Below are 26,422 nucleotides of genomic sequence, written 5' to 3'. Positions count from 1 at the left end.
GAATTACTCTTTATTTTTAGGAGTTGTATATGTTATTCTTGCTATAACTTTGTACACAGACAGCAGAAGGAAGTGGGAACATATGCTCACCTCATTCCAGTGTCTGAATTCCAATGTGGATTATAATGTTGAGGCCCCGTATGTGATCTTATTCAAGACTGAAGAGCCCATTCTTTGGGAATTACACTGATACCTGAGTATGGAGTTCTGAAAATTTGCCTTGGTGGAAACCCTTGTCCAGAAGGGGTGTAGTTTGTCCAGAAAAATATTTCCATTGTCTATCACTGACCAATAAATGAAGACTGGGAAGGCTGAATCATAAGCACAATAATCATGTTCCAAGCATTCCCACAAGACCTGGGGGTAGAAGCAACACAAATGGATTGGAAGAATAAATTTGAATTTCTGGAGAAACATCCCAGAAATAGCTATGGTAAGAAACTCAAGGAAAAGCTAGGCTTATTTGGGTCTGCTCAGTTTGGGATTCAGAGTATTGTGATTCTTTCCAACCTGGTAAAGCTAGGGACACAGAGTTAAATTACTTATTCTGGTCCTTCATTAAGAAGGACCAATTTAAATGTATTCCCTTGTTGCTGCAGAAAGACTTAGCACTACTTTGTTAGGGACATCAATGCAGACAAATTAGCCATCCAATCTGTGAGACATATGGAAATGAGCATTATATAGGAGAAAGTTGTGGTTCCATTTTCAAAAAAAAATAGTAAGTTTACAAAAGATACAGAACGGGAGGTCCTGCTCCCCGCCCCCCTTGGACAGCGTGTATAGAAGTGGAGAGATACAAATGATGGGTCTTACTCTTCTACTCCATTAATAGTAAATAAATATAATGTTAAACTAAGGTAACCAGAATGTCATGCATGGAAATCCAGAAACAACATTATCCTCTCATTTTTTATGTGCATTCAATACAAAATAAAATCATTTATGTTTACGATTAAGATGCCCATAATTTCATGTTAAAATAATGAGGAATTTTCACAGAAGAAATAGGATCCATTCCAAGAAGCTATTTTCCAGATGAACTTACAATAGGAAAGTCTTTCGACCATTTTGGTGTTACTGAGGAAGTCAGATATCAATAAACTCTCATTCAGGGAAATACCATGGGCCTTCAAGAAACTTGGCATTTCCCTTTACTCATTAAAACTGATTTGGGAAGTGACCTTCATGGTGTTTTAGTGCTTTGTTGGGGGGGGGGGGGTGCATCTGAATGTTATCATTTATGGATGAATTCTAAGAGAAAATACAAGTGTTATTGTTTCTTTCTCTGTGTTCTGCCAGATTAACTTTGGAGCAGACACCTGGTGAATCATTGTCTGATAGGAGGGATTGCTTTAGACAAGTACACTCTGGTTGTGATATCCAGATCATCTTCTACCCAGTTCTGCCACCCAGTCAGGACTGGCTTGCCACACCACTGAAGTCAGGATGCTAATTTCTATTCCCATCTTCTGTAAGAAATAATCAATGTTGACTTGTTGTTGTTTTGGATTTTTTTATTTTTGTTTTTTCTTAACCAAAGCAGAAAAAAAAATGATAAATAATATGCCTGGAGAAAAACCACTTCTCTATCATCCCTAATTCCAAATAGTCAAACCCGCAGCAAGGGGATCAATTCAGAAGTAAGAAATAGATTTGGTAACTGAAGCTTGACTCTTCAACTTCAGGGTTAATATCAAACTTAGGTTGATGTCTAATGGAGAATAAACTGCTGGGGAGAAGAGAGACAGCAAGGTAAAGGAAACCACATTTACTGTTTACCCACAACATGCCGGCACCTTAACTAACATCTCTAATGCCTACAAAAACCCAATAAAATAGGCAAAACTATTCTATTTGCAGACTCAGAGAGCTTCCAGAATTTGCCCAAACCTATGGCTGGCAAACAGGGATTCATGGAAAATCTGTGAATTGGAGGTCTTTGGGACAGCCTGTCAACAAGAGCAAAGATTTCTTAGCTTGCGTAAATCTTGTAGGAATGTAACTACCTGCAAAGGAATTTTAAAAATGTCATCTCTGACCGCCAGTCAGAACTACCATAAAAAACAAAGAAGTCTTATTAGTTTCATAAACATGGGATTATGACTGACAATAACAAAAAATAGAAATATGTTCCTGGTTCCTTAATTTGCTCATAATTATTGCTGTCCTTGTGACCCTAGCCCAAGTTGACCATTTTCTGAGTCATACTGTCATACATAAATAGACAGACAGAAGAAAATACCATTGTTTTTCAGGGTGAATTAATGATGAAGAAACATACTTTTTTCGGAATTGTGTAATTTATATAAAATAATATGATCTACATATTATGCGTGCCCTGTAAGGGAAAGAGAATTGAGTGTGCTTCTATTCAAAATAATGACAATTGAATTTAAATGATTATCGTTTATGCTGAAACAAAGGCAGGAAATTAGGTAGGTAGGTAGGAAGGAAGGAAGGAAGGAAGGATGATAGAGGGACTCAGTAGATCATAAGGAGCCAGTGGAAAAGAGTCCACTTTCCTTAGTATGGTTAAAGACTGTACATTGACAGAATATTACCAACAGTCCTTTAAAACCTCCATAAAAGAAGCAGTGAATTTCTTCTGAAATACTCGATGTCCAGAAATATGAAGTTAAAGTTCTCGAGCCTTTGTTTATTTCCTTGAGAAAGGACAGAAACAGCTAAGGGGAATTCAAACTGCCTAGTCCTTAAAATGCTAATCAGACGCTAAGCAAAGTTTCCAGGGACCTGGATGGTATATGGAGCAAAGGCTGAACGATGACAAAATATGGGAGCAGCTGTGGTGACCTTGTTCATCAGGGGCCTCAGGTTCTGAGGGTGAAATAAAATTCCTGAATATTCCTCTCTGTGGTGGGAAAGTCAGGGAAATGGGGAAGAAGATGAAAAGTCTAACTGCTGAAAATACAGGCCTCACCTTCTCCTATCTTCAGGTTATGTATCTCTGCATTTTCTTTCAATTCAGTTTGAAGCCTCAGGCCTGTATGAGGCATCTTGTCAGGTATGATAAGTAGTGGAGAAATAGGGTATAGTCTGCTCCCAGATACTCCCAGAAGCGGGAAAGCAACAAGCTTGCCTCTAGAAATTTGCCAGCCAAAGGCAAGACCACTTATCACATGTCTAAATATTTCAAATATGTAAATCACACTAATAATATTTACATTAAATCTGTTCTATCTTCCAGTCTTGAAAACAAAGAGTCCCTATGCTAACTGGAAGACCAGATTCACTTTATAGGGAGTGTAAGATTCCTCAGAGCTCTGTAAGGAACATGGCAGCTTTCAGAGAAAGGGACATGAGCTCCCAGCCCATTCAGGGTTCCTTCCTACCCCATGGGGGCCTCAGGCACCAGAAGACACTCTTGCCTTTAATCACAAGCTCTGTACACTGCTTTCCTCCCACATACACACTGCAGCCAGACTCCCCTTGGCTTCTGACAGCCAGGTACTGGAGGCACATTCCATCTTCTGGAGAGAAAGACCCAGAGAAGATGGCAGCACAGGCCTAAAAGTGGTCTCAGGGAACTCTGGGAAGAAAATTCTGGAGACTTGGGTACCTGGAGTATGTTCTAGAAGGGGAGGTATGGGTTACAGGTAAAAATAACCTTTGGACCCTCAGACACCTGCCTTGGCATGAGGAAAGCCAGAATTTGGCTTTTCCAACATGGTGCCAGAATGGGGGCTGGGGTCTGAAGACAGTATTCACAAGCAAGGTGTTAAAATTGGACGGATATAATATAGTTCCTCATAAATATTATCCAAAGACCCTATTTCAGGTTAGATTATGTTGGATTAGTATTCTTCAACTACCATGAAGAATAAGAGAAGGCATATTCTAGGGATTTCTTACTACTAATGTTCTTTGACAGAATAAAAAAGATGGAAAGGGCTCATTTTAAGTGTACCAACCTTCATACCTGATTTGCAGATATTTATAGCCACTTACTGGTCTGTGAACTCATTTTTTAAATAAACATAAAAATCACTATCATCATGCTAGGTTGTCTTTCTGGAAATTTTAGGATTCCAATTCATTTTTGGAAACATGTCTTCATATAAGCCTCCGACATTTTTTTCATTGTAACTGCTGCAGGAATTCCTCTCTAGCTTCTCATTTATGTCATTGTGCATTTCTCTTTCTGTTTATCACAACTGTTAATCATTTATTACTTTAGTCTCTACCTAACCAAACCTTTGATCATAATATTCATGTCGGCTTTCAGGTACCTTAGTCACCAAATGATACAATCACTCGATTGCCCTTATTTTGAATGACTTCTTTTTCTCTACATTTTTCTGAAAATCCAGTCTTAGCTCCCTATACTGATCTTTCTGCACCCGTTCCAAATTGCATGGTATATCCTTTTCTGCAACAATACATTGTAAATGAAGCAAAGATCAGTTCTATTTTCTCTTCTTTTTCCCAGATACAACTTTTTGTATTAATATATTTAAAGTTCGCTACCTGTAAATATATTAATCTGTGATTTGAGATAAGTTATTCAAAATTTTAAGTAGATTCCAAGTCATTTATTATTTTTTTTAAGATTTTATTTATTTATTTGACAGAGAGAGATCACGAGTAGATGGAGAGGCAGGCAGAGAGAGAGAGAGGGGGAAGCAGGATCTCCGCCGAGCAGAGAACCCAATGCGGGACTCCATCCCAGGACCCTGAGATCATGACCTGAGCCGAAGGCAGCGGCTTAACCCACTGAGCCACCCAGGCGCCCCATTTATTATTTTTGAATCGCAACTGTATAGCTATGCTTTCTAAAAATAGATCTTCTGCAAATTTCATTAGTTCTTTGGCATATTCAGGCTCCTCCTTACTAAGTGCATTAAAATGGAAATGAGATGATTCTTCATTTTGTCAACAATTTTCAAAGTGACATTGGATAAGACCCTTATTACTAATTATAATTTAGTCTCATTAAATTTGAGCCTATCCAGTTGCTTAGTCACTCCCATGTGTAGTATATTATGAGCCAAGGAAGATAAATTGTTATTCAGTAGTTAGTATAGAGTTAGTATATGGGATTTGGTTCCTTAATTTGGAAGAAGAAATTAGTGGAAATTCCACACCAAGTCCAGATTGAGGGTTAGCCTTCAGATAGATAAAGAACATAAGAAAGGTGACAATCTACTGACTCTTATCTTGGTATGGCTGGCATTCCTTTGGCAGGTGGCAGAGGAAGGCGGCTTGACTCAGATCCAGGTCCAAGTTTCACTCCTAACCCTTAAAAACTTCCAGATTTAGACAAATTATCTGTGCTCTTTGGGTCTTGAGAGCGATAGTTTATAAAAACAGAACAATAGATTATCTTTAAGGTTGCCTTTAACTTTTACAAACTATTTCTTGATTGTTCCAGCAGGTCTGAAATTTTCCCCCATCAGTTACTAATGAGTCACTGAAAGTCTGGACCACAAAGATTGGAACATCATCTCTATACTCCCACAGTGAGGATGCACTGAACACTTTAACAGAAGCACGTATTTTTGGTTTAGTGATGGATGACTAGAAGCAGAGAGTAGGTCTGAGAACACAGCTACTTGAGAATGTCAAACCGGGGAGAGTGGTCAAGGGGAGTGAAGAGGCGAGTGTCAGAGGAAAACGGGGAGCCACTGAAGGCATCCTGGGTAGGGACATTCCTGGTGAACATGGCCCGTCAATCATTGCCAAGTTCTGAGGTTGCTAAGTTAATGTGGGCCGAGATCACCAGCAGTCACTATAACAATGTTACACGTGTCTCACATCTTTCAGTGTGGTAAAGACTTGAATTAAGTACTAGATAGATAGTAATCTCCTCTTGCGGCTGCCTGTTCCCACACCACCCATCTACCGAGAATTGTATCCATCATTAACACTCCACTCCAAGGCTAACTTCTTCAAGTCTCTTCTCCAATGTCACCAGGCAGAGCTAACTTCCTCTAACTCCACATGCTGAATGCACTTACCACCATTTTTCTCAGTGTTCTAGACCACTCGGGTGCACGTTAGCAGGAGGTGTTCCAATATATGTCTCTCTCCCTCTCCCCTTCCCCACCCCTTACCTGCAAATTGTGTAAATAGGCCAAGAAGGACAGCAATCCCTGTCCTCTTTCCAGTCCTTCCCAATCAATGTTCTGCTCCCCTCTAGACCTTTCCTTGGGATTCTCTAGAGCCTCGCTGAGAAACCAAAAAGTGAATATGACCGGTGTCTTTTCCTCTATGTTCCTACTGTTATAATCCAAGTTCTCCTTCAGGCAATGTAAATAGTTCTGACTAATTCAAGGAAGGTTGGGAAGGGAGGGTAAGTAAGAAAAATACAAAGATTAATATTTTTCCATCTCCTCTTGCTACACTTGAGTGACCAACTTGGGTCCTAGTGTATAATAATTATTATTATAATTATTTCTATATAATAAAAAGTTTTTGTAGGCAGCATCTTAACCAGGGATTTCCATCAAAATCACCAAATAGTTTTTTGCCTTTTTTTTTTTTAAACCTCTACATGCCTGAGCTCAATGCTGATGATCCTGATTTAGTGGGTCAGGGTTGGTTCTGGTATCTATTATACTCAAGTTCTCCAGGGATCTGGAGCACCACACAACTTTAGGTGGGAAGCGCTTATCACTTAAACCTCAGGACTCTGAAACCACAGACTTGACCGGGACCTTGAACAAGTTACTTAACTTCTCTGAAGATTACATATATACACCTTTATAACATTTTATGCTTTAAAAATTGTGGTGGAATTTTCATCTGGGCTTAGAATAAATGGAAATGCCAATTTATTTCAGAGAACATACTCATACTCTAGTTTATGTTTAAAGCAAACATCTGGAGACAGGTGCTAACATTTTATGGGGTTGTTTTTTTTTTTCAGTTTTATTAAGCTAGAACTGACATACAACTAGATTTTATTTGTAACCAAAATTTTGATTTGGTCTGCTGTATAGCACCACTAATCAGTTTTGGAGTTCAGAAGGTAATATGGTTTGTTCAGGTTCAGCTTCCGGAGAATCACTGTTTTACACTGTATCTACCTAGAAATAACTCACCAGCTCTGACATTTTGGGAAATGTTATTTTCTTCTCCCTTCCCCACTCCAGTTAATCTGTAATATTTGTGACATTGAAGAAATGTGTACAAGTTGATGTTACTTTATAAGGATGAATATTTTTCTTTTCGATTTACTTTCTCAAATGTGTCACACTTCCCAAGAACATTTTTTCCAGTGAGTGTGTGTGTGTGTAGCAAGATATGTCTTCTGGCAATTGTGTTAACAGTTAATTTTCTGGTTCCCTGATTTGAAAACATGTTAGTTTTTAAAAATCACTTTTCCACGGCTTTGTAAGCTTTCTTCTTCTGACCAAGAGTGTTCCCGCCTGATCCATCTAGACTCTCCCCATTCTTCAGGTCCCAATTTTTGTAAGATCTTCGCTGATTACTCCTGCTCTGTTCATGGCTACCTTTCATTTTGTCCATGAGTTATTGTCTATACTGTGTATTTAACACTTACCATAGGCTCTGGCATATCTTAATATGTTGTTTCATTGTCTCAGGAATGGATCTTGTCTCCCTAATTCTTTAGGCATCATGCTAATGGAGTCTCTGTGGAATATTTCTGAGCTTCCTCCTCAGTCCCAAGCAATTTCTTACAAATAGCATGGGCTATTACCCTCTGAGGAATACTGACTGAGGAGTATTGCTCTTACATCTAGTAAATAATTATGCATGGTATCATTAAAGAAATTATATCAGAGCATTATTTATTTGGGCAGAAACAAAAGATTCCTTCCTACTAATGTTGGCTCTTTTGGCCTCCCATGTTGCTCCCAATGAAAACTACTTCACGAGTTTGATTACTAGAAAAATCAGGGTATCTTCTGCTGACATTGAATTAACTTGGCTCATCTCAGTTTTTCATAAATAAGAGAACCAGTCTGCGTATTCTTTCCTTTCCTGTAAAACAAAAAACAAAAACAAAAAAAGACAAGAAGAAGGAGAAGGAGAAGGAGGGAGACGGGGAGGGGGAGGAGGGAGGGGGAGGGGAAGTGGAGGAGGACCGGAAGGAGGGGATGGAGAAGAAAAAGAAGATGACGACTTTCAAGTCTAGTTCCCAGCATGTTATTTCAATTAGAGTTCAGTAATATTTACTGGCCTTCCTAGATGCCAAACACTGAGGTCCTTGTTTTATCCCCATTGGGTTTCAGCTCTGTCTGTCCAGAGTTGAGGCTTCCCCAAGGATTCCTAGAAGCCTATTTCTTATCTACTTCCTTTCCCAAGGTTTCTGGCAGTTTTGCACAGTGGCTAGAGCTTCTCATGAAGTTCCTGATATTGTTTCATGTTCCTTTTCAGAAAGCAGGGGCAAGCGAGGGATCTGAGTTATTAAAGGCTCACCACAGCTGAGGTTGGGGTGGGGGTATGCGCAATGGCTCAGGAGCAGGTGAGAATGTTTCTCACTGAAATACTGTTCAAAGCCTTATTCACTTGTAAGGACAAAGGCATTGTTCTCCTCGGCATTGTAATCCTGGCTCCTGCCACTTCACATATCACATAGTTGGCAACTGATAAGTATTGTTGAAAAAACACAGGAGATCAGATGCTATCACTTCCAAGAAGGCTTCCGTGGTCTACTGAGTAGAACTGATTACTTCCTTTACTGTGTTCGAATGCACTATGCATCCTCCTTCTCTACTTAAATCTATCTTAGTGAATGGCACTGACCTGTATAGAGTAGATTTATCTGTCGCAGTGATTCTTTGAGAACAAGGCCTGTCTTACCTATTTTAGTATCTCCAACACCAAGTAAGCACAGCCCTTAAAGTGACAGCCATGTGAAATCGTTCCCTATCTTCGTAAAGCAATCATCAGTAGCATTATTCACTACATTTCATAGTATCCTTTTTAAAAGATTTTTTTCCAGAAATTTCTTTCTATAAGTATATCCAGAATATATGTGATTTTTTAGACAATACTTTTGCCTTCATTCCATGAACACTATATTTTGTGTCTTTCAAGTTATATTTGGACCCAGCCATGGTAAGGATTCAATGGCAAATGTTCTTGTATTAGTCTTACCCTTGGGTCCAATGTAGGTACCTAGCATTTTTTACCTTTGCATTTCCTGTCTGCTTCTAACATATGCAATTTGTTTTACTTATGTATCATATAACCTTCCTCAAATCCCTCTTTCAAAATAAAATGGAGTAAAAGTATATACCTATAAAACAGTATGTGTACATTACTTTTACTCAGGCATTCAACAAAATGAAGCTAGAAACCATTGAAAAGTCAGGACAGAATACAATACGCTGCTCTAAATTCCTTTTTTTTTTTTTTAAGATTTTATTTATTTATTTGCAGAGAGAGATCACAAGTAGGCAGAGAGGCAGGCAGAGAGAGAAGGAAGCAGGCTCCCTGCTGAGCAGAGAGCCCGATGTGGGGCTCGATCCCAGGACCCTGGGATCATGACCTGAGCTAAAGGCAGAGGCCTTAACCCGAAGAGCCACCCAGGTGCCCCTCTAAATTCCTTTGACTTGAAGAAGTGACAGTCAATGGGATTTGGGATACAATGAAAATGGGGAATGGATTGGGAGGTATCAGAGCTCATGCAACTCTTTGGATGGAGCATTCTCTGAAGTAGGGAAGAACGGAGGAAGCCCAGGTTTGGGGAGGCACTGACATAACTACTGTAATGCAAATGGTAATTATTCTAACTCACAGCCCTGTAGCCTTGTGTGGTTCACGAAGCATTCTAACACAAATGATGGTTGCAATAATGAACGTTTGTGTACTGATCTGAAGTCTATGAAGATTATTTCATTTGTGTCTTACAGCAAGCCTGTGAGTTGCCAAGGGTGGATAGAAGGTCAATCCCATTTTGCAGAGAGGGAAGCTGAGTTTCCGAGGACCTCGAGGACTTGGAGGGAGTGTTGGAAGGCGCTCTTAGGTGTGGGGGCTCTGATTTGCTGTCCTCTGTTCAACTCCCTCTCCCCCTACTTTATGGCTGCTTCTAATTTGGAAGCACATCTTAGTCAGGGCGAGGGAGGGGCTGAAGAGATGATGTAGCCTTCCGGCTGTGTGAAAGAAGATAACTGCGAAAGTAGGTATTACTGTTAAAAATTGTCCACATTCATCAAGCTTTATTACCTGATGATTTCCTATGAATGGCTGGCAGCGGGGCCTGAAGCCCCACCTGTCTGATTTGTTCCACGTAACTATTCCTTCATCTCCCGGGTGGGAGCTTCATTCAGCAGAAGTTTGTTACACCGGAACATTTAACCAGATTCTTAATTCTAAAACCATCTTAAACAGAAGTAGTAAAAGATACTTCTGACATAACCTGTTGTTTTTGAGTAAAGTATGGGCTAGTAGCATGTGATAGACATGAAACATTGATCGACTGATTGGTTAATATGTAGGTTTCATAGAGGATAGTGACCGATAACCAAGGCTTGGAAATACTATCGGACTCTGATGAGAGACATTTGCACACACTATGAGCAGATAAGAACTTAGAGCATGCATGTACTTGAACACAAAGAGATAACTTTCCAGTCTGATCTCGTGTACCCCTGTGGCACATAACCAGAAAACGGGAAGTTGGACTCAGGGGGGAGAAAGTTAAGTTGAAGGCCATGGCATGACTGTATCTTCAGTGTATGGTCCTTACCTGAGAAGGACATTTTCTGACTTCTCTATCTTACTTTTTTTTAAAGATTTATTTATTCATTTATTTGAGAGAGAAAAAGAAGGCAGGGGGAGGGGAAAAGGGAGAAGGAGAAGGAGGAAGCCAACTCTCCACTGAGCGGGGAACACAACACGGGGTTCAATGTCATGACTCTGAGATCATGACCTGAGCCGAAATCAAGAGTCCGATGCTTAACCAACGGAGCCACCAGATGCCCCTCTGATTTCTCTGTCTTGACCACATTGCTGAATTAAATGCTCATGTAGTAAGCCTTGACACTCCTAACTGGTCAGATGTCACAAACCGCATGTACACACCCCTTCTGATATAAGATCACAATTGTTGTCAGGTGACCACCGAGTCAACAGCCCCTGTAACGCCTTCTCCGGGCTCTGTCTGGTAAGACAGGTTTTAGACAGACTCTAAGTTTGAAAGGTAGGTGGTTAAAACATTCTTGCAAGTGCTAGTTCTCATCCCTAAAGCCAAAAAAAAAAAAAAAAAAAAAAAAGGAGGCATTAGATAAAATATGACGCTGGCTCAGTTTTCAGACAGATTTTCTGGAAATCTATGACCTCCACCAGTCTTCAGGGGAAACAAAAAAAAACAAAACAAAAAACAAAACAAAAAACAAAAAAACACTACCATACATTTCTGAATGTTTGGGCCAGGCTCCCTTAGTCAGTTCTCTATTTTTCTTACCACCCAGAGACTGAAGCATTTGGCATACGTGGGATCCTAGTATTTTGGAGCTGGAAGGGAAGCTCTCCCACCCTGGTTTTATCTGTAGGCTGGATAAAGGTTTGGGATTTAGCAATAGGCTTTGCTAGCTCAGCTTGTGAAAATCACATTCTTTATCAACTCCCCAGATGGTTTAGATCATTAAAAACACAACAAAACAAAACAAAAGCCCTTCAGAGTGTACACTGTGAAGATATTCTCTAATTTCCAAGAAAAATAAATATATGTCGAATTTCTCACAGATTTCTCACACTTTCTCAGTATACAGCCTGAATCGCTGTGCTGAATGGGGAACTTAAAGCCATCGTTTTTGAAACTGCAAAGCCTTGTGCTGAATACTTAACTTCCAGCAGCCCCTTTGCCTTTCTAGCTTGTCCGTCAGCCCAGCTCTAAGTCAGTATTTATCTATTGGGGCTTAGCTGGAACTGAAAAGTGGATGTCTTTATTCCATGAATTTGGGGCAACTGGCTCTCAGTAAGCAACAAAAACAAAAAGGCTGTTTCGAGTCAAAGAGACCTCAAGAAACGATCCCACCATCTGCTGAGGAGAAAGGAATGAGCCTGTGGGCCCGCAGCTCTTTATTGAATAGAAGAAATAGTATTGTCGTCTAAATTTTCTGCAACGCCCTTTGGATCAAAATATGATAATCGCAGCAAATAGATGCAGCAGAAAGATGCGGCCACACTTAATGGAGACTCAAAGGGCCAGACCACTGCTTGGCTTGGAACATGTACTGTCATTTGGAAGCAAAACTGGGGGGCTGAGGAGATTGGGGTCAGAGGGAGAAAGGGAGACCTTACATTCAGCCGGCACGCACCAGTGGATAAATGGCTGGCATTTGCCGAGCTGCGTTGCAGGGGAGCTTTTAGCGGTTTGCCACTGCCAGCTGATGTCTCTGTGAACATCAGTGCCAAGAAGCCAAAAATGAAAGCAGGTGCAGGGGCAGAGGAACCGAGTGTTAGGGAAGGGGAGGAGGGGGGCGGGGAGGGGGGTTTTCAGCAACAGAACTTCTGTTGTTAAAAATTGGTTGCCTTCATTAAAACCTAAACAATGCCTCACTTTAACTCTGCCTAACATTTTTAGTCCACTAGAATCCTGCACACACACACACTTAAGACCAGCCTCTTACATTTATGCGCCGGACTAAGAGACTGTGTTTTGTTTGTCTCTCTCCAAAGCTGTGGATTGTCTGCAAGACTGCTGAACTCTGATTAGAGCAGCTTTCCTTCTGAAGCCAGGAGCATCTGCTTCTGCAAGTGCCCCTCTCCTCCCCTCCCTCTCCAAGTGCCCCCTCTTCAGAAAGTCCCACTTCTGCAGAACCAGGGCCTGGGAACCGGGAATATTCCTCAACTCGGCATGTCTTTGCTGAGCCTCGGTGCCAGTTCAACTCTCTGAAATGCTGCTTTCCGATGAGAAAACAGACGGGACTCTATGCCACCCGCAATTCACGTTCCCTCAAAAGCTCTATGATCCTGCAACATTGCTCCCCAAGCTCACCCCAAGTCACTGCTGAGAAAAACAATAGAGGCATCTGAAAGAAAAAAGGAAAAAGGTAAGGGTTCAGAACCAACAGAGGAAAAGAACTAAGGCTTGCCACAGGGCACGGTAAAAATGGAGACTAAAACAGAAAGACACCGGCCCCCTCCACTGCCCCACACGGCTGAGCCGTTCTCAGCATGGACTTCGTCAGTGACTGTCCTCCCACACTGCAGAATGCGAAAGTCATCTTTCAGGGAGATAGGACAAAAATACAGATCACACGCAGCCTTCTCACAACTGTGATAGAGGGATAGCAAACCCTGACAAGAGGAAACAGCAGGCAATCTGTGCTTGGTTGAAAATACGCTGTAGTTTGTGTTTTTTTTTTTCACCCCCTAATGGACATTACTGCAAAGGGAGAAATATAAAGTATGTTGGTTTGTTTTTACAGGCTTTTAGAAAAAATAGAAATAGCAAGTTCCTCTATAAGCCAGATGCTCTACCCGAACTAGACAGAGCTCAATCTATTAAAACTATGATGCTACGACACTGGGGTCACCGATTTTAATTATCATTTAAGACGGACAAGTATTGTGATTGTGGGGAAATGGTAGCGAAAATTAGGTTTGTTCCATGACCTTACACTCGGGAAGTTTATATTCAATCTCCGTTGCTTCTACCACCAAGAGCTACTGTCTTGTCCATGGCAGGTTTGCTTATTATCAGCTTTTAAAACCCAGAAATAAGTTTAACAACTTAAATCAGAAACATAAACGGGGTCATATGCCAAAGAGTCAGTGGGTGAAAAGGAACTTAGTTCATAAAGCAAGTCGAATCTGAATGAACTATTAAGTTGGGACAACATGAGACTGCAAAGTTTCGAGAAGTCTGAGAGAAGTGAAATTCTCTAATAGGAAGAAAAAACAAAAAACAGAAAATTGGCCAAGGGTAAGAAGCGGCATTCCAAGAAAAGAAGCAGAGAAAGCTAATAACATAAAACAAGTTTCAAGCTCAGGACTAAGAAAAGCAACATTTGAAAGAAAAAGCGTGCTCAACTACAAAATGTACAGATTAAAAAATATATATTCTCAATATTACTGAGGATGTGAGTGGGATGAGCTCAAATTTTGAAGGGAAATTGAAAAATGTGTAGCAAAACCTTTTTCACTTACAGAAATTTATCTCAGATGTTGAGAGATGTAATATATTTATGGATGGAAGAGTTCGTTGTGGCAATATTTAAATATTTAAAAATAGAAATATGCTAATTTTCAAACTATAGGAGATTTACTAAGAAAATTATGGTATATCCATATATTGGGTTTCCCAAAAAAAAAAAAAATTCTCTTGACATGGGAAACTCCTTGCTTATGTTTGCTTAGTAAGAACGACAAAAAAGAGCTGTAAAATAGCATAACTAGGATGATTGCAATTATGAGTGAGGCAGCTATTACAAAATGTTAACAGTAGTTATTTGGAATTTCGGGATCATAGGTGATTTGTTTCTCTTAATTTTTCCCCATTTTCCTTATGGTTTTCAAAATGTAAAGTGAAAGTTTACGTATTTTGAACTTTGTGTTGAAGAGTATTCTGTATACAGAAAAGTGCCCGAATAAAAATGTAGCTTAATGAATTTTAAGAAACAGAAGAAATCCATGTCACCAACACTCTCCTCAAAAAACCGAACATTCCGAGCCCTGGTTCTCTTTCACAAGGACGCACTCTACCCAGTCTGTAATACCATGGATGAGGTTTGACTTTTGTGTATTTTAAATAAAGGAAGTATGCAGTATTTGAGCATTTCTGTCCAGATTTTGTCATTTAACATTGAAAAGATGCTGTTTTAGCTAGGAGGTGTGACTAGGAAGTTAAGACCATTCCTGCAGGGCAATTTGCTAAATCAGAGCTTTTTTGGTGCCTCCAGGCCCTCATGCCTATCCACCTCCCCAGTGCATGCTCTGAATCTAGCATTGGGCCTAAACCTGTCGAGATCTCTCAATGGAAAATGTTCTTTCCCTTCTGGAACTCTTCTACCATATGTACCTTCTTTTAGGAATTTCGTCAGGGCCATATTATTTATTGTTGCACCAAACTTTTAATTATCTTCTCCATGTTGTTGTTGTTGTTGTTTTAATTTATTTGACAGAGATCACAAGTAGGCAGAGAGGCAGGCAGAGAGAGAGAGAGAGAGAGAGGGCGAAGCAGGCTCCCTGCAGAGCAGAGAGCCCGATGCGGGGCTCCATCCCAGGACCCTGGGATCATGACCTGAGCCGAAAGCAGAGACTTTAACCCACTGAGCCACCCAGGCGCCCCTCCATGTTTATTTTGTTATGACTTGTTCATGCTTAACTACCAGTCATTGGATGCCTACTATATGCTCCAGCTACACTATACACATAAGAAAATATCATCCCCATATTATAGAGAAGGTAAGTGATTTCCCACTTGGCTAGAAATGATAAAACCTGTCTCTACCCATATCCTTGGTTGCTGTAACAGATGGTCTCTCCAATGCACCCTATTCTCTCATCTGCTCATATTTTATCCCTCACTAGATTAGAAGGTGGAGAATAATAATAATAATAATAATAATAGCAATAGTAATAACGACAACATGTATTTACCTCTCTTTGGATTTTTCCTCCTAGACTAGTGCTTGGCATGTAATAAGCATAATGTTTGGTTACTGAGCATAATAAGCATGACGATTTTTTATTGGACTTTTCTAACACCATGGCACTCTTTATAAAAATATTTTTGTTTGATGAAACTGTCATAATTCTTTATAGTGTTAAGCACAAAGATGAGATTCTGATTCTAATCATTCTGTGGAGAAAATGGGCTTGATAAATGACATGGCCAACAAATGTATTTAGAAAAGTGGGCAAGAGGGGGCACCTGGGTGGTTCAGTTGGTTAAGTGTCCGACTCTTGATTCCAGCTCAGGTCATGATCTCAGGTTCATGAGATTGAGCTCTGTGTCAGGTTCCACGCTAGGTGTGGAGCCTGCTTGGGATTCTCTCTCTCCCTCTGCACCCTCCTCATCCTCTAAAAATAATGAATAAAAGAAGAAAAATGGACAAGGTAAACTAGATGCAGTGGTAAAACTAATATATCTGACATGAAGAATTGATCCTCTTTTATTATTTTTATTTATTTACTTTCCTGGGTCCTGTTTTAAATATCATCCTACATATGACAAAATTATTTTATGCAATAATTATGAAATGAATTAAAATACTGGTCAGAATATACCTACAGGAAGACAAAGACAAAGAAAATAAATATTTTAGTACAAAATAAAAAGTAATAATTTTAATCTTTTTCATAACATTAACAAACATTTTAGAAAAAGTTATAAAAGCTTATAGTTATATATGGGTCTATTGTAGGAATGAATAATAATATTACAGCTTTTTCCTTAAACTTTATTTTTTTTAAGATTTTATTTATTTATTTGGCACAGAGAGAGAGAGACCACAAGAGATCACAAGAGACTGGAAAATTGGCAGGCAGAGGGAGAAGTTAGAAACAGGCTCCCTAAGGAGCAGGGAGCCCGATATAGGGCTTGATCCCAGGACACTGGGATCATGACCTGAGCCAAAGGCAGTGGTTTAACCAACCGAGCCACCCAGGCACACCCCTTAAACTTTAAATAGTGCTAATTCATCGTTGGCTTTGTCAAAATTCATCTTTATATCTTCATGTTCAATATACAGAGTAGGCCAATTTGTCCATCTATTTTTATGCATAGTTAATCCAAGAACACATTTTCTTAAATTTTAATTTCAAAAAATCTCTTTCACATAAAGGAACATGAGGTAACACATCAGATTCCAGATATTACAATACTGTTTATATCTTTGGTTTCTATTCTAGCAGCTCTCAGATACATTAAGTCAAATAATTTTAAATACATGTTCTTATCCTTTGGTTTAAGAATTTTCCTAACCACTAATTATGAAAGTTACTTAAGATTTATAATATCATGTTCACAATCATTGGACCTTCATTCTTTATTTCGCATCTGCTCTGAAAATGCAGGGAAATATTGTACCACAGGGGCTGGAGGAATGAACTTTGCAAAAGCAAGCTCTAAGAATTTCAAACTACTACTAACTTGAGTCAGCCTGTGCCACAGCCCAGTGTATAACTGGGACTCTTGAATAATTTCCATGTAGAATACAACATTTATAAAGAACTAATTAAAGTGTAAATGCTCATTTAAAGCTTGTATACAGGGGTGCCTGGGTGGCTCGGTCCGTTAAGTGTCCTATTTTTGGTTTTGGCTCAGGTCATGATCTCAGGGTCATGAGATCAAGCCCTGTCTGTGCTCAGCAGTGAGAGTCTGCTCTAGATTCTTTCTCTCTGTCTGCCTCAGCCCCTTTGCTCTGTGCTCTCTCTAAAATGAATAAATAAATCTTTTTTAAAAAGCCTATATACATTATTAAAACTCAACAATTGCCTCTAAAATCCCTATGTTGAAGTCTTAACCCTCATCACCTCAGGATAGGACTGTAGTTGGGTCTTTAAAGAGATAATTAAATTACATTAAAATGAGATTAGCAGTGTGAAACCTCATCCAGTATGACTGAGGTCTTTATAAAAGGAGACAGACTGAGGGGCGCCTGGGTGGCTCAGTGGGTTAAAGCCTCTGCCTTCAGCTCAGGTCAGGATCTCAGGGTCCTGGGATTGAGCCCCGCATTGGCTCTCAGCTTGGCGGGGGGCCTGTCTCCCCACCTCTCTCTGCCTGCCTTTCTGCCTACTTGTGATTTCTGTCTGTCAAATAAATAAATAAAATCTAAAAAAAAAAAAAAAAGAGAGACAGACTGAGATGGTAGACCATGAGAACACATGTATGTTTGAATATATGGGGGCAGGCCTAGAAATGATTGGGAAAATGTTTGCCACACTCTAATGGGCAGTAATCATTCACAAGAGGTGGAGGGTAGAGATTTCTACTTTTTAGATTCATGCCCTTTCATATTGTTGGGATAATTTTTATGACAAGCATGTATGACTTATATAATTTCAAAAGGTAAGAAGTAAAATGAGGTCAATACGTGAGAGTTTTTATATAATTGAACATGAGCTCATTTTTAAATCACAGTTGGAAGACCTGAATATACAAGACATGTGAGAATCCTGTATGGTTTTGCAAGGGAGAGATAGAAACAGTGTGTGGACATTGTATGGAGACAAATTTTAGAAAAGTATAAGACAGGTTCTTTGCTACCCAATGATCTAATAGACTAGCAGCATTGTTTATATAGGAAAAAAAAAATTGAAATCAACCTAAGTGCCTTACAACAGAGAACTGAGTAAGTAAAGTGTGATATATGTATACAATCAAATAAAATACAACTGTGATAATGAGTGATCTAGATCTGGCTTTATCCACAGTGCTAAACCCCACAAATATATTGCTGAGCAGTACGAGCAAGTTGCAAAAGTATACACATATGATACCGTTTATGAGCAGTTAAGAAACATGTAACCCAATACGTTGCACTTCAGTTTATGGATATGCATTTATTTAACACAATTCCTAAGCGATGCGTAGGAATGGTGAACACCAAATCTGGGAGAAAGGTCAGCAGAAAAAAGGAGTATTAGAAAAAGATAGCTAATATAATCCAAGTCTTGGGATTATATTAGCTATGCTTTGTTTCTTATGCTAGATGATGGGCACATGGGTCCCACAATTCTTTATGCCTTTACGAGTGATGTATTTCTAGTAAGAATCATAATAATACAATACTAATAGTCACTTAGCACTTACTCTGGGCCAGCCAATATGCTAAGATTTAGTGTCTATCAGGTTATTGCTTCCTCACAAAAGCCCTCTCAGATGGACACTGTTATTAGCCTAATTTTACAAAGAAGCTGACCAGTCAAAGCCCAAGGAAGCTCAGTGACAAGTCTGAGATCACATCTAGTAAGTCAGGAGCAGAGCTGAGAGTTGAGGCCAAGCAGCCGTCTGTGTGGTTGTCTCCTAACTACTAGTAGGCATACATACGAAAAGGGTTTTCTTGTGAGGTAATGTCTTGTCTTGTCTTTTTTTTTTTTTAATGTAATGAGTTACCTGGTGAAATAATGAGGTCCTCTGCCTTGCAAATGTAAACAGAGGACTAAGTGTAAAGTTGCTTGGGCAACATTACAGTGCGGTTTGTGGGAGGTTGGGCTTTGTAAACCGAACTTTCCTTCCAGCGCAAAGTCTCTGATTTTGTAATGTCAGGAAGTTTCTTTGGAGGAAAACACAGGAGCTTACTTTAGGCATGTGGAGTTGGAGGTAAAAATGTGGCTAGCAAATAGAGATGATGGAATTCAGTTTGTGTTACAGCTAGGAATTTGTTAGCCTAATAGTCCGAATACAGAGATGGATGGGATTATCCAAGAAATATGGAGAAAGGAAAAAATGAAAGGCCCACACCTGGAACAGGAGACTCTATTTCTCTCTCTTTCTCTCCACATGCACACACGCACCTCACATACCGCACGCACACTCACTTGCACACATGCATTTTGTTTTTGAAGTTCATATAAACAGTTCTAGTTCTCCTTTTCATATGTGGGGACACGATTCTCAAATATGTGTCAGGAAATGAAGACATTACTCTTTTGCAGTAGGTGCTGAACACAGTCGCTTTTCAATCCAGCATACCTATCCACCCCCTCCATTCCATCTGAATTAAAATCCGAAGAATTTTTTTGAAGACATACACACACATACACATGCACCCATGCACGTACCCACATCTTGACCACTTTTCCTTTTTTTTTTTTTTACGGCTTTTCCTTATAATTATATCTGTACTCTTAAAGAAGTAACTAGATCCCAATAGCAAATACTCCGTTTCAGCCTCTATACTCGTCAATTAAGAGAAACTATAGTCAACGCCATAATAATTTTTAGAACTAAGAGCCCCTTGAACAGTTTATAAAAGCATGCTCTTTTTACTAAACTTTAAGACGATTTCATTTTACATGGTGAAACTCATTTTAAGGAAATAGAGCAGGGTGCTTTTAGAACGCTCACTTTTATATATTCACAGATTAGCCCACTAGATACAAAGAAGAATTTTTTGTTTTTTCTTGAGCTCAAGCAGGTGAGCCCATGTGCAAATGGATTATATCTCAATGAATGGATTGCAACAATTGTCTTAAAGCATGAATTTCATCGTATGTGAGAGAAAGTGTTATTTTGATCCAATCCTGGTGGGATTTTGTTTTAGTTCCTCTTTAGTAAGGAAGCAGCTGTTCCGTCTCCTCTGGGGTATTACAGAAGTGGGGTGATTGAAAATGGGAGCAGATAGAGAAAGAAAGGGAGAGGCAGAAGGGAAGCTAGTATTTATTGACTATACTAGGTACTTTTCACCATACAAGGCTATATGTATTTAATACTCACAATGATTTTTTCCTATTATTATGACCCCATTTTTTTAGATTGTACAACTGAGTCAGAGACATTAAGTAAATTTCCTCAAAGTCTTAAAGGACACAGACTCAGGTACGTCTTGGCTTCCAAGTCCACACTCTTGTTTATATCACTATGTACAAATAAAGAGTATTCGAAAGCATTTATCCTGCAGAAGTATCATCTGTGCTTCCACACCTTACTTAGTATCTGCAGTCAAATCAAAACTGTTCTCCAGCTATCAGTACATTTTTTAATACTTGCTTCATACCTGATCGGAAAGGAGGACTGTTTGGCCGCAGTTTCTACCAGTTCTTTTTGCATATGTTTCTTTTTGTAATGCTTAACATAATACTTGGAGTCACTGTACTTTACATTTCCAAAATGTAAATTTATTTTATTCCTTGGTAAATAAGGATTCTCATTTGGTTTTACGTAAGTCGTTTCCTGTTTGTGCCAAATATCTTCCATTCTATTGGACTTTCCCTGATTATTGGTTTGTAAGCATTCTGTGAAAAGTTTTATTTTTAGTGGTAAACTTCTTTAAATGAGGACCCAAAATCAATTGGAGACTAGGTCTTATTTCCTGCTGTACCTCTTTACCTCCAGCAGCACCTAGCACAGAGTAGATAATCAATAAATTATTGCTCCATTCTGCCACCCCTCAGCACACTTCCATTCTTGGTTTTTCCACTAGCAAACAGTAATGAGAAAAGACACACATGAAATAACATGAGTTTGATAACACACAAAAGATATAATGAATTTTGTTAGCTAGCATCTGCTGTGATTATATTTAATTTCTGCAACATTTCTGTGAAGTTAGTATTGCTATTACGATCATTTATAATGGTCACTTAACAACTGAAAAAAACATGGCTTGAGAGAGTCAGCAAAAATTTTCTTCCTTTCTTTTTTTTTTAAGTAGGCTCCATGCCTGGTGTGGAGCCCAATGTGAGACTTGAATTCAAGACCCTGAGATCAAGACGTGAGCAGAGATCAAGACCTGAGCTGAAGTCGGCCACTTAACCGACTGAGACACCCGGTTGCCCCAGCATGAATTTTTGATTCGAATGCTTCCTTCTAAGGAAATTAGGTAACTGGTATGTTAATGAAGTCGTAGGTAGTGAGCAGGAGTGTGGGTAAGGAAACAACAGAAAGGCAAAAGAAGAGTCAGATAAACCCCCACTAGAATAAATGCTAGAACCCTAGTTCTTTTAGCATCTTCTGTTCTCTAGTCTAAGTTGGTGGAAGGTTGAGAAGGGCAGAAATTCAGGTTGGGATGGGCCTGGAGGTAATCACAAACTTTCGTTGCTGTATTCATTAACCTGGTTAACAACCAGTCTCTCCTCATCACAATAATGGCACCGTTGCTGCACTCTTGCCTTGGCAACCGCTCTAGTCACGGTGGTTGATGCCACTCACTTGATGTCTTTGGTACCAAGCAGTAATAATGCCTTCTGCCATATTGCTGCTCATAGCACTGTCAGCTTTTGGCCTGGCCTTTTAAATGTTGCCTCACCCACTTGATGTTCATTCAATAAAGAAAATAAATGTTAGGCGTGCTACCATTAGAACTATCTCTGGTTACTGTGTCTGGTAGAGGCGTATACCTCCTGCACTAAATGGGGCAAGACTGCTTCACAGCAAAATTACAGATATCTGCTCTGGGATGGATTTCCCATCGGTCCTGTATGTCAGCTGGGACTGGGGTTGATTCACTATTTCTCCTGTTTTCCAGGAGAATGGGAGGTCAGTTACCTTAGGGTGCAGGAGCTATGCCTTCTCCCCACATGTCATGTCTCAGACATGGTGCTGTGAGCTGTGTTTCTCCCTCTACCCCTCAAAATCATTTCAACCAGGAGACTTATAGTCCATGAAAAAACGGGCATGCCCTGCTCACTGGGAATACTAAAGTTGAGTCAAATGCAGTGGTAGGTAGAGAAAAAGTAGGTTTTGCCCACCTTCTCCTTTTCCTTGCTCTCTGGCCATCCCATGTCTGAGAACTAGCTCTGGTCCAGACATCACCTAACACTAGAGCAAAGGACAGATGGGTAGAAGAGACCTGAGGCATCCACAAGGTCTGCAGAAGTGAATGCAAAAGATGGGGTGTCTGGGTGGCTCAGTCTGTTAAACATCTGCCTTGGGCTCAGGTCATGATCTCAGGGTCCTGAGGTCGAGCCTCAAATAGGTCTCCCTACTCAGTGGGGACCCTGCTTCTTCCTCTCCGCTGCCCCATACATACACATGTGTGAGTGCTCTCTCTCTCTTTCTCAAATAAATAAATCTTTAAAAAAAAATGAGTGCAAAAGAATGGGCAAACAATTACAAAAGGGACATCAAACAAAGAAAAGAAGGACCTGCTCCTTGTGGTTTGACTTTTTCCCGTTGCACAGAGTATTTGCATGCAGAATCATAGTCAAATCACACATTCCCACCAAGACTTTAAATTGGAGCAATTCCATGGCTCTTCCAATGTCACGATGCCTTGGATAGAACATCAGCCACCCTAAATGCTAACTAGCCCAATGGCTAGTTTCCAGCAAAGCCTACCCAGTGTCTGTAAAAGGCAAATCAAATGTCAAGGGTCTCGAAGAATTTAAAGTGAAGGAGATTAGCCTTACTCATCTGGGGTGTAACTGTCAATGTAGAGATAAAAACTACTGTTGAATTACCAACTTGCTTAATATTGCTCATGAAAAATACAATTTAGAGCAAGATTGGAAGAAATTCAAATAGCTAGCTACACACAACATACACTCACGATAAATGAAGCATTACTATTTACTCTTGCTTAATCTACTCCCCAAGATAGTTTCACTTCTCACACCTAGAGAGACCCCCGCAGGATCACCTTCCTCGCGTGAGGAGTGTCTGATGTTCACAGGGTAGCGCTTCAAGCCCAAGACAGCAGAGCCATTTCAGCCTGTTCTCTGTACTTAGGGTCCAAGAAGCCTTTAATTAACTACTTACTCTAATTACTCTAAATAGAAACTTATCTGTTCCTCTGTCCTCTAGACCAAGGGACTCAAAGTCCTCATATCACAGACGTCCAGAGAACCTTCTCTTTAAGACCGTGTGACTTCTGTGGCTAGAACAGAAAAACAAGGAAAGCAAAAAATGCCACAAGTCTGGCTCATGCCTCAGCCCATCATCAGTGCTCCATTTATGCTGAAATAATTTCTTCAACAATCAAAACCAGACTCTGCTCTTTATGATTTGAATTAGGTCAACTTTCCTTTTTTTCTCTCTCTCTCTTCCTTTAAAGGGTCAAAACCCCTTTTAAAAGCCAATTTGAACCGGGCAAGGGAAGGTTTATAAAACAATTGCAGTGACTTCTTCAGGCTGGTGGGTGCTACACAGCATGTAAGAAAATTAGAAAAAGTTCTGAGAGAGCTGGAAGAAAGCGGAGAGGAGTGTGGTTAAAAAAAAATGAATAAATAAATAAACCAATAAACAAAAGAAGACAACTGTCATCTGCCTAGGGCAGTTCTGCGTCCTCTGCCTCCTGGATGTCGTTTCTATGCACAGGACAGCGGAGCAGTGTCCCGCCTTTGGGGACAAGCTGGTAGGAAATAATATGTCCTTGTATTCAGAACATGAAAAAGATCTAAAATTAGATATATTTTGTGGAGTATTTGGAGTATGATTTAAAACATGTAAGCATTAAGAAGTCTAAAATATAAATAAGATTAACCTCTTATTAATCTTGTAAGAATGTAAAATGTACTACTAATCATAATATGTGGTTCATGGGGTGCCCGGGTGGCTCAGTCAGTTAAGTGTTTGCCTTCGGCTCAGGTCATAATCCCAGGGTCCTGAGATCGAGTCCCGCACTGGGCTCCCTGCTCAGTGGGGAGCCTGCTTCTCCCTCTGCCTACTGCTCCCCATGCTTGTGCTCTCTCTCTTCTCTCTTTCTCTGACAAATAAATAAAATAAATAATAATACATAATTCACCCATTTGCTATAAACTGAACTGATGAGCAAAAACAGGGATGGGTCAGCAAAAGTACGTTTCAAAATCAATTCAGGCAGGGCTTATGAAGTAAAATTCTAGATGATGGGCCTTAGGTTATCAGTCTTTTGATTCTGTACGTTTTGAACACCATCCAAAAATATGAATCTGCTGTTGAAATTCTATGAAAGGGTGAGAGAAGAGAAATAGCCCTTCTCTTGCCGTCTCCTACCCAAAGCACTCACAACCTGCCCAAAATATATCAGGACTACACCACGCGCCTTGTCGAGGGTGCCCCCTCTTTGGTTTAGGTTTTGCTTCTAATCCCTTTACAGATGAATATTTAGCAAGAGTGTGTTGTTTTTACAGTTCTTTTTCCACTTCTGGCTCTGACTTTACACAAGCGATACCAAAATGAAGATGAGAATAGGAAAAGTCAAGCGTGTATTCAATTTGGAACAACAAGGTTTGGCTTTTTAAAAAATGCTCTTTTATGTGTTTGGGATGATGTTGGTAAGCTACAGGAAGAATTTTGCCTGTTGAGGAGAAACAAGGAAAATAGATTAAAATTAATTATTCATGCAGTCGTATTTATCATCTACCCTGTGCAGACTTTTAGAAAAACTGGAGTAATGGAACCACAGTCTTTTATACATGAAAGTGTGCCTACCTTTTCTAGTTCTTGGGTTTTTAATTTCATGTCACCCTCGGTTAATTATTATAATTTGTATGGCAGATAGGCTCATTAAATCATCTTTCTCGATGTAATGCCGATTCTTTCTTAAAAGCTAAATAAATCTCCAAACTCCCACATTCCTCTCTAAAGCAGTAAGAAGAAGAGTGGCTCTTTCCCTAGGACAAACATGGCTGGACACTTCTCCAGTGATGATCTCTGCCTGTGGCCTCCACTCCTGTTTGTTGGGAAAGACCATCAGCTTTTCTCATATCATTGCACACCCCAAATCCTGGCTACTCTTCACATCAACACACAATTTGTCCGCACTGATTTTGATCACATATGATAATACCAGTAATACATTTTTACTCTGCGAGCTCCTTTGACCATACACTTTAAAGATCTATACCTTAACTTCTAATAACAAAGCCTTGTTATTTTCAGTGAGGTTGTGTTTGTTAAAACATTTAAACTATCTCTTGTCACTGAAGTGGCTTTCCCGGAGATAAAGACGCCAAGCCTATCTTTTGCCTGTAAAGCTTCCACTTAAAAATAAGTCTGGGGGTGCCTGGATGGCTCAGTTAAGGGCCTAACTCTTGATTTCAGCTCCTGTCATGGTCTCAGGGTTGTGAGATCTAACACTCCCCCCCATCTGCCCTGAACATGGAACCTGCTTGAGATTCTTTTTCTCCCCCCCCTTCCACCCCTTCCCTCTCTCTCTCTCTCCCCCCCACCTCCACCCCCACCAAATAAATAAATAAATAAATAAATAAATAACAGGTCTGAAGAAATTTTAAAGAACTCTTCCTTTCTCTGTTCAAGTTAATAGTTGATTATGTTATCGTTAAAAAGGCTTCCTTCAAAGAATATCAGTAAAAAAAAAAAAAAAAGAAATATATTGGCTGTGGTATTGATTGATAAATAGGTAAGCTATAATTACATTTAAAAAAAAAAGGAAAACAAGGAGGGTTTGTAGGTGTGGAAGGGGATACCGTATAAGCAAACGGAAAAACCTGCTCGGAATGTGGGAGAATACAAACAGGATGTATAAATCGCAAAGCAACACCAGAGTTTTCTGCTAGCCAAGAGACATAGAATTCAAATTCTCTTTTCATCTGGTAAGACACCAAAAGGAAATAAATAATGGTATTCAGAATTATTTTTTAATGCAAGAGGGAGCCGAAGTCCAAGTCGGAAGGTTAGGTAACTCTTTGCTAAATGTAAACAACCACCTTGGGCTGGCTTGCGCACAAATACAGAACATTTTTATTTCAGTTCCACGATTATAAACTGAACTTCTCTTGAACACTCCCCTAAGGATGTTCCTCCAATTCCTAGTTACTTTTAACAGGATAAATGTGTGTTCTAAAATAGGATAATGGATAAAAAGAACATGCCATAAATATCTAAAAATCACAGACTGTACTCGATTATCCCTTTAGCTTCTACATACTTTTC

General features: G+C 39.7%; 2 long non-coding RNA genes across 2 annotated transcripts in view; one reads left to right on the top strand and one right to left on the bottom strand.

Annotated features, from left to right (window-relative positions):
• Window positions 1–7,796: 7,796 nt before the first annotated feature.
• The window catches only part of LOC125083777 (uncharacterized), a 41,198-nt gene continuing 22,572 nt past the window's right edge, over window positions 7,797–26,422 (bottom strand). The window contains exons 3-4 of the long non-coding RNA XR_007122366.1: window positions 23,804–23,809; window positions 7,797–7,968 (exon numbers count right to left, since the gene is read on the bottom strand). This is a non-coding gene — a long non-coding RNA (uncharacterized LOC125083777). The remainder of the gene's footprint in view (window positions 7,969–23,803; window positions 23,810–26,422) is intronic.
• Window positions 23,536–25,591, top strand: LOC125083778 (uncharacterized). The gene is made up of 3 exons (XR_007122367.1): window positions 23,536–23,900; window positions 24,658–24,754; window positions 25,145–25,591. It is a non-coding gene; the product is annotated as an uncharacterized LOC125083778 (long non-coding RNA).

Source organism: Lutra lutra, chromosome 13, assembly GCF_902655055.1.
Source record: "Lutra lutra chromosome 13, mLutLut1.2, whole genome shotgun sequence".
Taxonomy (NCBI): Eukaryota; Metazoa; Chordata; class Mammalia; order Carnivora; family Mustelidae; genus Lutra; species Lutra lutra.
Note: the sequence above shows the minus strand (reverse complement) of the source record. Positions and strands in the feature narration are given on the sequence as shown.